This window comes from Sphaeramia orbicularis, chromosome 21 (assembly GCF_902148855.1).
Source record: "Sphaeramia orbicularis chromosome 21, fSphaOr1.1, whole genome shotgun sequence".
NCBI lineage: Eukaryota > Metazoa > Chordata > Actinopteri > Kurtiformes > Apogonidae > Sphaeramia > Sphaeramia orbicularis.
In genome coordinates this window covers 2,250,313-2,268,387 of record NC_043977.1, presented here as the reverse complement: position 1 = coordinate 2,268,387, position 18,075 = coordinate 2,250,313, and the positions used below count along the sequence as shown (strand labels likewise).

The following is an 18,075-nucleotide window of genomic DNA, read 5'->3' as shown; positions in this document are numbered from 1 at the left end:
TGTACTTCAGCAGAAGGTCAAAGGTCAGGGGCAGCTGCATTTGACGCCATAGAAGTGATTATTTTTGTACAATGAACACTTTGGATCAATACAATAAATCAGTTCCAGATGTAGTTGAATGTGTTTCCTTCAGTTCCAGATGCAGATTCACTTCATTTATCCCCTGAACTTCATTCAATGTTCATTAAATCAAATATTCCTATTAATGCTTCAATTCAGACAAACACATTATTTTATTCCATTTGGTTTGTGTCCCATCACTGTAATTAATCAGTAACAAACAGCAGTATTTCAGCCATGGTGTACACTGTTTATTATTTGCATGTCATTCTGGAACACATTAACGAAGCAGAAGGTTAATTTATTGATTGGTTGAATATTGAAATAATGTTCTGTTAAAAGCTGACCATCTCATTAGTAAACGCTGCTTATGCAAATGTCACTCACGTAGACAGGAGACAATTACTGAGATTATTGCAGCACATTTACCAACAATTTTGAATTTGTTTTTAAACCAAAAATGCATAAATCAATTTTGGAAATTAACATAATTCTAAAAAAAAACAACAACAACAACAGTAGCATACAGTCTGAAATCAAACAGCAAAAGAAAACACATGAAATAACAGCTGGTAGAAGGAAAAAGTCAGCTGTTTGTGGAGTTCACCACCTTTTCCTCACACTCACATTAACATTGTACATTTCACTGTTCGTCTGTGTTTGAGCGGTGACGAACACCCAGGATTTAAACAACACCGTGGAACTAACCCTGACCCTGACCCTGACCCAGCACAGGGTCCCCCTAAAGTCCACAAACGGTACTGTGTGGAACTACTGCGGTAAAATGTGCATCTGGGCAAAACTCACACATTTGCTGACAAGCAGTTAGGGTTAGCGGTTAGGGTTAGGGTTAGGGTTAGGGTTAGTGGTTAGGGTTAGTGGTTAGTGGTTAGGGTTAGCGGTTAGGGTTAGCGATTAGGGTTAGTGGTTAGGGTTAGTGGTTAGGGTTAGTGGTTAGTGTTAGCGGTTAGGGTTAGTGATAAGGGTTGGGGTTAGGGTTAGCGGTTGGGGTTAAGGTTAGCAGTTAGGGTTAGCGGTTAGGGTTAGTGGTTAGGGTTTAGGGTTAGCAGTTAGGGTTTAGGGTTAGCGGTTAGGGTTAGTGGTTAGGGTTGGGGTTAGTGGTTAGGGTTAGCGGTCAGGGTTAGTGGTTAGCGGTTAGGGTTAGTGGTTAGGGGTTAGGGTTAGTGGTCAGGGTTAGTGGTTAGGGTTTAGGGTTAGCGGTTAGGGTTTAGGGTTAGCGGTTAGGGTTAGTGGTTAGGGTTGGGGTTAGTGGTTAGGGTTAGCGGTCAGGGTTAGCGGTTAGGGTTAGTGGTTAGGGTTAGTGGTCAAAGTTAGCGGTTAGGGTTAGTGGTCAGGGTTAGGGTTAGCGGTTAGCCTAGCTGTGGGCCAAATGCCATATGAACTGTTGTGACATCCAGGTCCATTTCCTGAGGTCAGTGTGTTTTCCCTCAGTGTCTAACTGTTTACTGTATACCATCCCTAAAAACGTCCCCATGGGAACGTTCTCCACCCCTTCATCTGCAGAACCATATGGAATCTACTGTCACCTACCATCGAATGAACATGGTCACAGTTTTCTGTTCACATTTAGAGTAAAGCAGAAACATCCAGACTCCTCCGTGCATGAGGCTGCTTCAGTTTAATGACAGCCATGACAGTGTGAGATGAATGTTTCAGCTCATCTGTCAACAGTTCAGGAGGTCCAACTGACGCAGAAGTGGTGACACCTGTGGGATCAGACCACCAACACATCAGCAGCACCTGGATCTGAGCGTCTGTTCTCCCACATTCCACTGAGGAAAGGTGGAAACGAACAGAGACGGTGGAAGGGTGAGAGCAGCTGAGGGTGGGACGGCAGCGCCGACGACGGACACAGAGATTTAAGATTAAGAAGATTCAGATAAAAAAAACTACCAGGAAAATACTGTGGAAATAGGAACAGATCTGAACATTTTACTGGAACTAACAGTTTAAAGTCATTATATCAACTTAGGTCAAAATGACTGGTTCTATCATATGTCATTAGTGATACACAGGGTGGGGAAGCAAAATGTACAATATTCTGAGGCAGGGATTGAAAGACAGTGTATGACCAATTAGTTTAGTGAAAGTCATGAGAATTTATTTTCCACAAGAAAATGTCCATAATAGAAAATGTTTTTATTCTATGTGTCCTCCTTCTTTCTCAATAACTGCCTTCACACGCTTCCTGAAACTTGTGCAAGTGTTCCTCAAATATTCAGGTGACAACTTCTCCCATTCTTCTTTAATAGTATCTTCCAGACTTTCTGGTAATAGTTTTGCTCATAGTCATTCTCTTCTTTCCATTATAAACAGTCTTTATGGACACTCCAACTATTTTTGAAATCTCCTTTGATGTGACGAGTGCATTCAGCAAATCACACACTCTTTGACGTTTGCTTTCCTGATTACTCATATGGGCCAAAGTTTGTGAAAAGGTATGGATAATAGTGTTAGGTATGATTATGACATCAGTATATGTTTGGGTTCAAATCAACTGACGTAGTGTCTGCTGAGAAAAAACAACTAAATGTTCAGTGTACATTTTGCTTCCCCACCCTGTAATTATACTATATTGTTATTTAATTTAAAACATTTAAATTCTACCAAACGTTAAGCATCATATCGCCTTTATTCACATTAATATTTCATATTATAGCTACACACTATTTAGTAATAAGGGTTAGTCTGTGTCAAACCACCAGAGGCCTTCTGACTCCAGCTCCCTTTTCTTTTTTTTGTTTGCTTAATTCAAGATTTTTTTTTCTTAATTCAAGATTTTTTTTTTTTTTTGCTTAATTCAAGATTTTTTTTGCTTAATTCAAGTTTGTTTGTTTTTTTTTCTTAATTCAAGATTTTAATATTTTTGCTTCATTCAACATTTTTTTGCTTAATTCAAATTTTTTTGCTTAATTCATTTTTTTTTTTTTTTTTTGCTTCAACCAAGATTTTTTTTTCTTAATTCAAGATTTTTTTTCTTAATTATATATATATATCTATATATCTATATATCTATATATCTATATATATATATATATATATATATATATATATATATATATATATGTATGTATTTTTGCTTAATTCAAAATTGTTTTGCTTAATTCAAGATTTTTTTTGCTTAATTCAAGATTTTTTTTTGCTTAATTCAACATTATTTTGCTTAATTCAATTTTTTTTGCTTAATTCAAATTTTTTTTTGCTTAATTCAAGATTTTTTTTTTTTGCTTAATTCAAGAATTTTTTTTGTTTAATTTAAAAATCTGCCAATGGAACAAGTGAAAAGTATCTTGTTCAGATTAGTGTAAATCAGATTTTCCAGATCTATTGTCTATAAATCAGTTCTTCTGTCTCACTGTACAGTTCCTCTGTAGGTAACTCTGTCTGATTTTAAGCGTGATCAGATATTTGGACTAGAAATGAGACAAATACACTTGGTCAGACTGACATTTTTTACAGTGTATGTTGTAATCCTTCTAAACAGCTTCTTCTCCTGTTTCTAATAGTACGTCAGTGAAACCACCGTAATGACCCAGTCAAACCTGTACAGGACAACGGCTCAGGGTTCAGAACTGTTGGAGTTTGTCCGTTTGCACAGACAGTGACAGTTCCGTCCAAACTGCACATGTGCAGGGTGCGTCAGCGCTGACACGTCAGGCTTTAAAGGGTTAAAGGTGGTCTGGGTAAACCGTCCCCTCTCATCTCGGTCTAATCCTTAAACATGATTCCTGGCTGTTTCAGATAAACAACCACCGTAATCCAACGGAGGCTCATGACTCATCTACTACATCTGTTATTATTGGTTTGACATTTGGAGAGAAAATTAGTTTTAAAGGCGTTTCAAGAAATGTGTGTTTTGACCAGGATTTAATTTTTTTATCCAAATATCTACGAATTGACAGTTTCCTCCATTATCAACCAAAGAACAACCTTAGCAAGAAACAAATACGTGTCCATTAACAGCCGCAGGTGGAATTATACACAAAATTAAGAAATGATTAATGACCTTTTAAAGTACATTTAACTTAAAACCTTTTGTAAAATCAACTGCTTTGCATTGTTTTATTTATTTAGGAATTTAGTGCATTGAACTTAATTATTTAAGTGTAATAACTATACAAAGCAGTTGATTTTACAAAAGATTTTAAGTTAAATGTACTTTAAAAGTTCATTAATCATTACTTAATTTTCTGAAGTAAACTCAACTTTTCTGGCATTACAGTAAAAACCTGGTCCTACTTTATGTCAGTTCCCAAATGAATTTTTGTTTTGACGTTTGGGTGTGTAAGGGTTAAAGGTGGACGTTTGGGTCTGTAAGGGTTAAAGGTGGACGTTTGGGTCTTTAAGGGTTAAAGGTGGACGTTTGGGTCTGTAAGGGTTAAAGGCGGACGTTTGGGTGTTTAAGGGTTAAAGGTGGACGTTTGGGTCTGTAAGGGTTAAAGGTGGACGTTTGGGTGTTTAAGGGTTAAAGGTGGACGTTTGGGTCTGTAAGGGTTAAAGGTGTACGTTTGGGTCTGTAAGGGTTAAAGGTGGACGTTTGGGTCTGTAAGGGTTAAAGGTGGACGTTTGGGTCTGTAAGGGTTAAAGGTGGACGTCTGGGTCTGTAAGGGTTAAAGGTGGACGTCTGGGTCTGTAAGGGTTAAAGGGGGACGTTTGGGTGTTTAAGGGTTAAAGGTGGACGTTTGGGTGTTTAAGGGTTAAAGGGGGACGTTTGGGTCTGTAAGGGTTAAAGGTGGACGTTTGGGTCTTTAAGGATTAAAGGTGGACGTTTGGGTCTTTAAGGGTTAAAGGTGGACGTCTGGGTCTGTAAGGGTTAAAGGTGGACGTTTGGGTCTTTAAGGGTTAAAGGTGGATGTCTGGGTCTGTAAGGGTTAAAGGGGGACGTTTGGGTGTGTAAGGGTTAAAGGTGGACGTCTGGGTCTGTAAGGGTTAAAGGTGGACGTTTGGGTCTTTAAGGGTTAAAGGTGGATGTCTGGGTCTGTAAGGGTTAAAGGGGGACGTTTGGGTGTGTAAGGGTTAAAGGTGGACGTCTGGGTCTGTAAGGGTTAAAGGTGGACGTTTGGGTCTGTAAGGGTTAAAGGGGGACGTTTGGGTGTGTAAGGGTTAAAGGTCTTTAAGGGTTAAAGGTGGACGTTTGGGTCTGTAAGGGTTAAAGGCGGACGTTTGGGTGTTTAAGGGTTAAAGGTGGACGTTTGGGTGTTTAAGGGTTAAAGGCGGACGTTTGGGTCTGTAAGGGTTAAAGGCGGACGTTTGGGTGTTTAAGGGTTAAAGGTGGACGTTTGGGTCTGTAAGGGTTAAAGGTGGACGTTTGGGTCTGTAAGGGTTAAAGGTGGACGTTTGGGTCTGTAAGGGTTAAAGGTGGACGTTTGGGTCTTTAAGGGTTAAAGGTGGACGTTTGGGTCTGTAAGGGTTAAAGTCGGACGTTTGGGTCTTTAAGGGTTAAAGGTGGACGTTTGGGTCTTTAAGGGTTAAAGGTGGACGTTTGGGTGTTTAAGGGTTAAAGGTGGACGTTTGGGTGTTTAAGGGTTAAAGGGGGACGTTTGGGTCTGTAAGGGTTAAAGGTGGACGTTTGGGTCTTTAAGGATTAAAGGTGGACGTTTGGGTCTTTAAGGGTTAAAGGTGGACGTCTGGGTCTGTAAGGGTTAAAGGTGGACGTTTGGGTCTTTAAGGGTTAAAGGTGGATGTCTGGGTCTGTAAGGGTTAAAGGGGGACGTTTGGGTGTGTAAGGGTTAAAGGTGGACGTCTGGGTCTGTAAGGGTTAAAGGTGGACGTTTGGGTCTTTAAGGGTTAAAGGTGGATGTCTGGGTCTGTAAGGGTTAAAGGGGGACGTTTGGGTCTGTAAGGGTTAAAGGTGGACGTTTGGGTCTGTAAGGGTTAAAGGTGGACGTCTGGGTCTGTAAGGGTTAAAGGTGGACGTTTGGGTCTGTAAGGGTTAAAGGGGGACGTTTGGGTCTGTAAGGGTTAAAGGCGGACGTTTGGGTGTTTAAGGGTTAAAGGTGGACGTTTGGGTGTTTAAGGGTTAAAGGCGGACGTTTGGGTCTGTAAGGGTTAAAGGCGGACGTTTGGGTGTTTAAGGGTTAAAGGCGGACGTTTGGGTCTGTAAGGGTTAAAGGTGGACGTTTGTGTCTTTAAGGGTTAAAGGTGGACGTTTGGGTCTGTAAGGGTTAAAGGTGGACGTTTGGGTCTGTAAGGGTTAAAGTCGGATGTTTGGGTCTTTAAGGGTTAAAGGTGGACGTTTGGGTCTGTAAGGGTTAAAGGCGGACGTTTGGGTCTGTAAGGGTTAAAGGTGGACGTTTGGGTCTTTAAGGGTTAAAGGTGAACGTTTGGGTCTGTAAGTAAACAACTCCCTTCACCATTGGTCTGTCTCCTTCTCTCAGAGGTCAAAGGTCACCCAGTTTGGGAGCTGATGCTACATTCACACACATGGATCCACTGCTGTCAAACTCATGTTTGTTCAGTTGAATGAAACTTGTCACAGAGGCAATAATACATCACTCTGACCCAAAGCTAAGGCATAAGTGTGGCTTTTTTCCTCATTTTTTTCCGTTTTTTCCTCCTTTCCCTAACGCTGTGCTACTCCACTGTTCTAGTCCAGGGAAATCAGTCCAGTAAAAACATCTGTAAATTCATCATTTCTAATCAACTCATTCTGAAAAAAAGAACTTGTTTTAATAAATGAATGTCATTGAGGAACTGATACACACAGACATGATGACATCAGCTGGATCGACGTCAAAATTTGAAACATGTTTTGGGGCAGGGCTTGAAACATGTTTTGGGGCGGGGCTTGTTGTTTCTGGATCCACTTGTTTGTCGGTTCTTCTGGCAGTGTTCACTGATCTGATCCACTGGAACTGGCTGAACTGCTCTGTATGTGGAGCCTGAACTAACAGAACTAGCGGTATTGTACCCGTGGTGCCACTGTGTGTGAAAAGTGCCGAAAGACTTTTGTAAATGAGAGATTTTAAGTGAGAGTCCACCAGCAACTGGATCTGTGTGGATCTGGTGATAAATAAACACACTGCTGACTCAAGTGTCAGCATCACATGGTGAACAGAACAGGGACTGAACCTCAGCACAGACGGGCTGGTTTATAAAGGTAAAGGTGTTGGCAGCCAGGTTATGGACATGTCATGTACGATAGCATGATCAGTAGAAGAAGTCTGCCACCGCTGTCCATTTGTAAACTACCACTGAATCCTGCGTTGTGCAGGTGATAATCTGAGCCAACAGAAGGGAAGAGCATGGATGTGTTTGTCCCGTCCAGTGTGGTTCCATTCATCCAGCGGTGGTGAACTGCAGCCTGCACATGTTAGCATGGTCCGCTAACAGTAGAACGGTCAGAAGCACCTCTGAAAATGGAGTATGGAGGCGGGGATGAAGGATTCAGAGTAGACAGAGGCTGTGAGGCAGCATACCTCACAACATGAACACACATTTTTTATATACTTTAGTGTATTTTTGCATATTTTTTGTATACTTTAGTATGTTTTTAGTGTATTTTTGAAATTTTTTTGTATACTTTAGTGTATTTTTGCATATTTTTTGTATACTTTAGTATGTTTTTAGTGTATTTTTGCATATTTTTTGTATACTTTAGTATGTTTTTAGTGTATTTTTGAATTTTTTTGTATACTTTAGTGTATTTTTGCATATTTTTTGTATATTTTAGTGTATTTTTGCATATTTTTACTGTAGTTTAGTATATTTTTAGTGTATTTTTGCCTATTTTTGTATACTTGAGTGTATTTTTAGTGTAATGGCGTGAGAAACATTTGTATTTGTCATTATTTCTAGTTTCTTCTGTTCTTATTTGACTGGTTCTGATCCACTTCAGCTCATGCTGGTCTACATGTGGAACCTGAACCAACATGAGTCTAAAACAGTGAATGCCAAACATACAGATGTGCGTTAAAGATGGCACCTTAGAGCCACTGTTGGACCATTTTCCAGATCAAGTTTGTGTTCAAAGTGCGGTAATCAAACACGGTTATCATGATAATTAGAATTTAAACGGTAATACTAACCTTTAGGAATTTTACCACAGTTTATCATTATACCGCTAATCGTTACATCCCTAGCTGCAACATCGATTGATTGGACACAGAACGTGTGTTATATAGTAGGATTGTTAATATATTAACTGAAGTTCTTTGCGTTGAAATAATTCACCCCGTGGGCCTCATGTTGGACACCTGTGCATTAACCATTGTCTTGTGTGATTGCTAAGGTGCCCCCCCCCTCCCCCCAGTGTGGATCTGCTGTTGCGATCCACCCCGTTGCTGAAGCACCTGCCATGTGTTCCCCCGAACGGCCTCTGATTAAAAGTGATGGCTTTGGAGCGTGAGGCTGTTCCACCGATCAGAGCACCAATCTATTCTGCAGCAGCCTGGACATTCTACTCAGCAGCGCCCAAGCGCCTCCAGGGCCTCCAGGGCCTGCTCTGTTGGAACTGGTTCTAGGTGTAAATCATTACAAATGATATGCCCTGTAACATCAGGAGGAAGATAAGTGGGGAAGGACATGGGGGAGGGGGGGGATCAGAGGCTGGGAGTGGTTTTAATGTCAGTGGAAACGCTTGTCATGTCGAATACTCCAAAGCAAGAGGCTGCAGTCAATCCAACTCCGACACAATCTGGTGGAAAACATTAGAAGGACACGGTGAGCAGCTTTAACAGCTCCCATCCAACCAAAGGGAACGCCAGTGTCAGATAGGAACGTTTCAACTGTCATTTATCAAATAGGATCATTTTTACACTGAAGAACTCTACTTTATGGAACTGTTTAAAGATATAATCAATATAAAATTAAACCTAAAAAGGACTCATATATGTAAATGCACTATTAACTATAATAATAATATTTGTTCAGACTCATATATGTAAATGCACTATTAACTATAATAATAATATTTGTTCAGACTCATATATGTAAATGCACTATTAACTATAATAATAATATTTGTTCAGACTCATATATGTAAATGCACTATTAACTATAATAATAATATTTGTTCAGACTCATTTTAAGTGTTTTTACCCATAAATGTTCTTTGTGTCAGTTGTACCCTGTGTCATGTGACAGTACTGACTCAGACCTGTTCATACCTGTATTAAACAGATCAGTTGTTTCGTTTAAACTCAGACACTAATACATGGGTCCCTGTATCACTACTGGATCTGGTCCATATCATGGCAGGTGTTCAGTTCCACTTCTACCAAAGACAGTGTTGAAGCCGGTGTAATTTCCGTGGGACGTCCAGATTTTTACTACGTAGAAGCGCATCAAGTTAATGACGCTTCAGACACAGAAAATTAGCAGAGAAATGAATTGCACCACCAAAGTGAGGTCAATTTGCACAGATAAATCCATGAAGAACAGTGGAGTGCATCATTGGAAGCGCTCTGCTCTGCACTGATGAGCAGGTTAATTGTCCATTTTGTTTATTGTGAGAATGAAGCCTGAAACCAATTTTCCCTCGACACATATCCCAAGCTTATGTGCTGGAAAGGAAAAAAAAAAAAAAAATATATATATATATATATATATATATATATATATATATACATATACATAATGTACATAACAAAAACCATAATGTGTCTTAAAACGAGACAAAAAATGACAGAATTTTACCAAACAGTGTTTAGTAGAATAAATCAGATCCCACTGATTAGAGACAGAATGAGTTTAAATGTTGAATTTCAGTCTGAACAGCAGAGGAACACGGAGGAAAACCTTCTCAAATAAACATTAGATTGTGTTGACTGATCTGAAAATGAGGCTTCAACAGTGAATGGATCCCAGTTCTTCCACGTGTTCCCTGCTGAGGTCAACGCCCACTGTGGGGTCATGTGACCAGTTAGCTCCTCCTCTTTCTGGAGCAGACATGGGTGTCCATGTTAAAGGGACTCAGAAACCACCTGTGAACAAACAAACCCAACTACATGTACTGGACAGGTTCTACCAGTGGAACATTTACTCACCTGTTGGATAAATGGACACATATGTGTGAGAACACACCATCAGATCCTGGGAAAACAGCAGCAAAACAGCACTGGGGTCATTAGGTTAACAATTAATCAGATTAAAACTAGTGCTGGGCAGTGATTAAATGTTTTAATCGCAATTAATCGCGTGGATTTCTGCGGTTAATCATGATTAATCGCATAGTTATATGGGGGGGGGGGGGGTTGCCGTCATCAACAGTGTGTATTTCCTTTCAGTGATATTTCAGACTGCAGTACTCCGCTGATAAAAAATAATTGCACATGTCAGTGCTTCCAAACACCTGTGTCCTTCTCCCCCCCACCATCTGAAGACCTTTACAATGAAAATGTCCATGGAACAGACCGCTACTGTTACACATGTTTATGTCCACACATGTTTATTTATGGTTGTGAGTGATTGACAGGAGTCTTAGTCCCACTAATCAGTACTAATACTAATAAGAACAATAATATGTGATGTTCAGGTGTTCAAAGTAAACAAAGGGGGCCCTCTAGTGATGGGAATAAGTGTCACTAACGTATGTTTTGTCCTTGCAGTGTTCCCGTAGTCAGTTCAGACATAAGAAGGAACTAACAGACACGTTTCTTTCACTCTGTTTGTATGGCCCCAAAAACGTTTGCCTGTGAGTATTTTCTGTTCAGTTGTTGTCAGAATGAATAGTATCAAATATCTCTGATGTGAACCTTTGTTTCTGGATAAAAAGACGTTGTAAATCTTAAATTAATCTGTAAATGCTAATCGTTAGCGTGTCTATGGATTTTCCCATTCAAGTTAGCATTGAGCTAGTGATCTTTTTCCCATTCATTTAAATGTATAATGCCATGTAAATGTACTAAGGCAGTGAACAGAACTCAGACAGATTTAGTTTGTATGTGTCAGTTTTACAGTGAGTCTACAGGAACAGATTTGGACACAAGTTTTGTGCATCCGTCTTTTCTTGTTAAACCTGTTGTCTATCTGCAGCTAATCGCTACACGCACACAAGCAGAAGAAAAGGAGTTAGAATAAAACGACATTAACAGGAGAGAAAAAAAAAATGTTGGTGTTATTTAATGAATGTGTTGATGCGGTAATAACGGGTTAACTTGCCCAGCCCTAATTAAAATATGAAACATTTAGCACATTTCATCTGAAGCAGATCATTTCTAAATAACTGTAGATCAGTGTATATCGAGGTTCTAATAGGTTTGGATTTTTCGTTATAGTTTATTTTTATTTAGTTTTGACTTTTTTTTCTCTAATTCAGTTCTTTTTAATTTGTTTTTAGAGCAGGTTTGATAGTTTTTCTTAGTTTTCATTTTTTTCCTAAATGCTTAGTTGTAGTTCAGTTGTAGTTCAGTTGTAGTTTAGTTGTAGTTCAGTTGTAGTTCAGTTGTAGTTTAGTTGTAGTTTAGTTGTAGTTTAGTTGTAGTTCAGTTGTAGTTCAGTTGTAGTTCAGTTGTAGTTCAGTTATAGTTCAGTTGTAGTTCAGTTGTAGTTCAGTTGTAGTTCAGTGGTCTCTTTTCTCTTCTTCTCTGTGCTCCTATTCAAATCAATCCCAGACAGGACTCTGCTGCTTTAGTCTCCATGTTTCCAGGTAGAGTGGGGACCAGAAGACGACTGGAAACCACAAGTGAACACAAGTGACGGAGCAAAAAGTGTCGGATGGTGCCGCTAGCTAAAATTGCTAGAGTGAAATAAATCAATTTCATATCAATCCGGCATTAACAAAGACGAAAACAAACAGAATTTTATCCATAATTTTTTATCTGTTTTAGTTAGTTTTGTAAACACACAATACAGTTTCGGTTAGTTATCATTTTTTTCTTTTAATTATAGTTTTTATTTATTTCACTTAACAAAGATGTTTTTACAATTCTAGTTTTAATCATTTCGTTCGTTTTCATCAACGTAAATAACCCTGGTGTATATGAATGAATATGGAAATAAAGTATGAAAAAATAACACCGCATTCGACCAACACCGTCAGAGAAGACAGAACCAGCCCTGTTGTCATGAAAACACACCATGTTGTCATCCACACCAGGTTGAGAGAACGATCACATTCTATTGTCCCCATCAAAACACCAGTGTGGCTCCGCCCCCTCCCCTTCCCCCTCCCCCTCCCCCACCCCAGCCTGCGGCCCAGAACCCATCACAGCCCAGCTCAATGTCGCCGGCTGCTCCCTGCAAATGCATTTTAACGGCATCTCTTCAGATGATCCAGAAGCCAGATGTCACCGGCTTCTTAATAACTTTCTAGAGGCTAGTTCTGGTCACTGTGGCAATTACCTTTATGTCAGAGCTCTAAAAGATATGTCCACCCACGGGACAAGCTGGACGCCAGCGCCACACTGACCATTACTGACCAGGACGGACGCTGATTCATCCTGACTGAGTGTGTGAGGGGCTTCTGCTGCTCAGGAGTTTACCCTTAAACACCCAGACATCTACCTTTAACCCTTAAACACCCAGACATCTACCTTTAACCCTTAAACACCCAGACATCTACCTTTAACCCTTAAACACCCAGACATCTACCTTTAACCCTTAAACACCCAGACATCTACCTTTAACCCTTAAACACCCAGACATCTACCTTTAACCCTTAAACACCCAGATGTCCACCTTTAACCCTTAAACACCCAGATGTCCACCTTTAACCCTTAAACACCAGACATCCACCTTTAACCCTTAAACACCCAGATGTCCACCTTTAACCCTTAAACACCCAAACGTCCACCTTTAACCCTTAAACACCCAAACGTCCACCTTTAACCCTTAAACACCCAAACGTCCACCTTTAACCCTTAAACACCCAAACGTCCACCTTTAACCCTTAAACACCCAAACGTCCACCTTTAACCCTTAAACACCCAAACGTCCACCTTTAACCCTTACAGACCCAAACGTCCACCTTTAACCCTTAAACACCAGACATCCACCTTTAACCCTTAAACACCCAGATGTCCACCTTTAACCCTTAAACACCCAGACGTCCACCTTTAACCCTTAAACACCCAGACATCTACCTTTAACCCTTAAACACCCAGATGTCCACCTTTAACCCTTAAACACCAGACATCCACCTTTAACCCTTAAGCACCCAGATGTCCACCTTTAACCCTTAAACACCCAGACATCTACCTTTAACCCTTAAACACCCAGATGTCCACCTTTAACCCTTAAACACCAGACATCCACCTTTAACCCTTAAACACCCAGATGTCCACCTTTAACCCTTAAACACCCAAACGTCCACCTTTAGCCCTTAAACACCCAGACGTCCACCTTTAACCCTTAAACACCCAAACGTCCACCTTTAGCCCTTACAGACCCAAACGTCCACCTTTAACCCTTAAACATGCAAACGTCCACCTTTAACCCTTAAACACCCAAACGTCCACCTTTAACCCTTAAACACCCAAACGTCCACCTTAACCCTTACAGACCCAAACGTCCACCTTTAACCCTTAAACACCCAGACGTCCACCTTTAACCCTTAAACACCCAGACGTCCACCTTTAACCCTTAAACACCCAGACGTCCACCTTAACCCTTAAACACCCAAACGTCCACCTTTAGCCCTTACAGACCCAAACGTCCACCTTTAACCCTTAAACACCCAGACGTCCACCTTTAACCCTTAAACACCCAGACGTCCACCTTTAACCCTTAAAGACCCAGACATCCACCTTTAACCCTTAAACACCCAAACGTCCACCTTTAACCCTTAAACACCCAAACGTCCACCTTTAACCCTTAAACACCCAAAGGTCCACCTTTAACCCTTAAACACCCAGACGTCCACCTTTAACCCTTAAACACCCAGACGTCCACCTTTAACCCTTAAACACCCAAACGTCCACCTTTAACCCTTAAACACCCAAACGTCCACCTTTAACCCTTAAACACCCAGACGTCCACCTTTAACTCTTAAACACCCAGACGTCCTCCTTTAACCCTTAAACACCCAAACGTCCACCTTTAACCCTTAAACACCCAAACGTCCACCTTTAACCCTTACAGACCCAAACGTCCACCTTTAACCCTTACAGACCCAAACGTCCACCTTTAACCCTTAAACACCCAAACGTCCACCTTTAACCCTTAAACACCCAAACGTCCACCTTTAACCCTTAAACACCCAAACGTCCACCTTTAACCCTTACAGACCCAAACGTCCACCTTTAACCCTTAAACACCCAGACGTCCACCTTTAACCCTTAAACACCCAGACGTCCACCTTTAACCCTTAAAGACCCAGACGTCCACCTTTAACCCTTAAACACCCAAACGTCCACCTTTAGCCCTTACAGACCCAAACGTCCACCTTTAACCCTTAAACACCCAGACGTCCACCTTAACCCTTAAACACCCAGACGTCCACCTTTAACCCTTAAAGACCCAGACATCCACCTTTAACCCTTAAACACCCAAACGTCCACCTTTAACCCTTAAACACCCAAACGTCCACCTTTAACCCTTAAACACCCAAAGGTCCACCTTTAACCCTTAAACACCCAGACGTCCACCTTTAACCCTTAAACACCCAGACGTCCACCTTTAACTCTTAAACACCCAGACGTCCTCCTTTAACCCTTAAACACCCAAACGTCCACCTTTAACCCTTAAACACCCAAACGTCCACCTTTAGCCCTTACAGACCCAAAGGTCCACCTTTAACCCTTAAACACCCAGACGTCCACCTTTAACCCTTAAACACCCAGACATCCACCTTTAACCCTTAAACACCCAAACGTCCACCTTTAACCCTTAAACACCCAAACGTCCACCTTTAGCCCTTACAGACCCAAAGGTCCACCTTTAACCCTTAAACACCCAGACGTCCACCTTTAACCCTTAAACACCCAGACATCCACCTTTAACCCTTAAACACCCAAACGTCCACCTTTAACCCTTAAACACCCAAACGTCCACCTTTAACCCTTAAACACCCAGACGTCCACCTTTAACCCTTAAAGACCCAGACATCCACCTTTAACCCTTAAACACCCAAACGTCCACCTTTAACCCTTAAACACCCAAACGTCCACCTTTAACCCTTAAACACCCAAAGGTCCACCTTTAACCCTTAAACACCCAGACGTCCACCTTTAACCCTTAAACACCCAGACGTCCACCTTTAACTCTTAAACACCCAGACGTCCTCCTTTAACCCTTAAACACCCAAACGTCCACCTTTAACCCTTAAACACCCAAACGTCCACCTTTAGCCCTTACAGACCCAAAGGTCCACCTTAACCCTTAAACACCAAGACGTCCACCTTTAACCCTTAAACACCCAGACATCCACCTTTAACCCTTAAACACCCAAACGTCCACCTTTAACCCTTAAACACCCAAACGTCCACCTTTAGCCCTTACAGACCCAAAGGTCCACCTTTAACCCTTAAACACCCAGACGTCCACCTTTAACCCTTAAACACCCAGACATCCACCTTTAACCCTTAAACACCCAAACGTCCACCTTTAACCCTTAAACACCCAAACGTCCACCTTTAGCCCTTACAGACCCAAAGGTCCACCTTTAACCCTTAAACACCCAGACGTCCACCTTTAACCCTTAAACACCCAAACGTCCACCTTTAACCCTTAAACACCCAAACGTCCACCTTTAACCCTTAAACACCCAGACGTCCACCTTTAACCCTTAAACACCCAAACGTCCACCTTTAACCCTTAAACACCCAGACGTCCACCTTTAACCCTTACAGACCCAAACGTCCACCTTTAACCCTTAAACACCCAGACGTCCACCTTTAACCCTTAAACACCCAAACGTCCACCTTTAACCCTTACAGACCCAAACGTCCACCTTTAACCCTTAAACACCCAGACGTCCACCTTTAACCCTTAAACACCCAGACGTCCACCTTTAACCCTGGTGGATCATGTGTGTATTGCATGTATCTAATTGTAGACATCAGGTTTTTCAAAACTCATGCATCAGATATGATACATTTGACATTATAGGGTTAAATAAGGGGAAAGAAAAATTTAAAATAAATAAATTAAAAAATAAATCAGTAAAAACATCCACAGATATGTTGGTAGATTCCATACCTTCTGCATAAATAAACAGCTGCCAGTATGACCTTTCTTTTGTCTGATAACTCCTTCACAACACGTTCATGCAGACGTCTGAAACTGAAATGCAAAAAAAATTTTTTTTTTAATTGATTTATTTCAAATGTGGATGTGAGACAATCTTCCTGATTACTACTATGTGACTTCTTTGCACAACATAATATAGAAACAAAACTTCAAGGAAGCATAAAATATGATACACGCAAAAAGAAAAAGAAAAAAAAAGTCATATTTGAAAAGGAGTGAAAAGAAGCACAACTTATATTAGCTCTGACCCCTTTGTCTAAACCAACAATATGTACATATATATATATACACACACACATATAAACATATATACACACACACATACATACGCACATGTACACATGCATACACATCCACATATATCATATACACATACATATATCATATATCATATACATATACGTATATCATATATCATATACATGCATACACATATATGCATATACGCACATATACATGCATATACACATAGGATTAGGGTTAAAGATTTGATGCAAAGAAATGAGAAAATGAAGCTTATACCATGGATTTGAACAGTGTTCACATCAAAGTTGTACTTTTACTGGTTTTATGCTGTAATTTAACTCAGTAAAGCAGTGTCTCTTTACAAATAACAGTGTGTAGTTCATGTCCCTGCTGTTCTACTCAGCGCTGAATGCACCTTTGACATACGTAAAACCCCCTGAACACAAACCAGTGCAGTAATTGGCTGTGAAGTCAGATAAAAGGCTGCAGATGGAGGTAATTTCCACATCTCTGCCTCAAGTAGAAAGAACAATGTGCTGTTTATTTATTTCTTTGTTTTTGTGGCGGACGTGGCAGCAGACTGACAGTTGAACACACTAAAAGGATGATTTACCCAAACTCATTTTCCACACTTTTCTACTGACATCGACTCTAATGATGCAGATTCATCATATAAACAGAACAGGAGCTTTTGTGTTTCATCCACTAGAATTACACAGTGATCCATGAGATAACATTTAATGATGCAAGAACACGAAAGGAGAATATTCACAGACAACAGAGTCTGCTCCATGTGTTTGGGTGTTATTAAGGAACATTTGGAACATTTTAATGCTAAAAATTAAACGTCTTTGGTGAGTGAAGTTCATTCTATCAACTACCAGTCGACACCTAAGATGAGAATGAAGTTTAACCCTTTCATCCATGAATTATGTGAATCTTAGTCAAGATTTTTTTTTTCCCTGAGTGTTTTTATTCATCATTAGGCATGAAAAAAAAAAAAAACACCAATGTGACTAATTTTTTTTTTTAAATGAACCTTTTTCATGGAGTTACAAAAATGTCCACTCAGCTGGACACCGTGTGTTTAATTTTTTTAAGCAAAGAAACATTTAAAACGCAATATCAGAAAGTGATAAACTGTGAAAACTATGGAATAAGAACATTTTTGATGCAGCTAGTCTGATGTTTTCTCACATATTAACATACTCTAATGCTAGTTTTTACTCACTTCATAGAGACAATAGGAAAAAAAGCATTTTGTATAAAAAAAACTGTTAATTACAGTCTAAGAACAACTAGCAATTGATTTACACTAACATGTCACTGCAGATCAGGTTTATGAAGAACAGGACAGTTACAGTGATGGGATGTCTGTCAGTTTAGCCCTCTGGTATCCAGGTGTGCTTTTTAGGCACGCTGCACTTTGTGTTAAAAACTTCATGTTTTTCACAATTTAAATATGGTTAGAATTCAAAAGTTGTTCATTTTTGCATGATCTTTAAACTTCTGTCCACCAACTCAAATGTGCACATTGTGAACAAAAGAAAATGACCAGACTAGCATCTGTCTGCCAAGTGTGCAGAAAACGCACTATTTCTAACATTTGATCTGTATGAT

At 40.2% G+C, this 18,075-nt stretch overlaps 1 protein-coding gene and 1 long non-coding RNA gene across 2 annotated transcripts in view; one reads left to right on the top strand and one right to left on the bottom strand.

The window, feature by feature from the left end:
• LOC115412240 (neurexophilin-2-like) overlaps positions 1-18,075 on the top strand; it is a 62,142-nt gene that overhangs the window by 27,078 nt on the left and 16,989 nt on the right. The window lies entirely within an intron of this gene.
• LOC115412243 (uncharacterized) lies at positions 4,071-17,974 on the bottom strand. The gene is made up of 3 exons (XR_003934312.1): positions 17,963-17,974; positions 12,328-12,330; positions 4,071-4,271 (listed from the first exon to the last, which is right to left on the bottom strand). It is a non-coding gene; the product is annotated as an uncharacterized LOC115412243 (long non-coding RNA).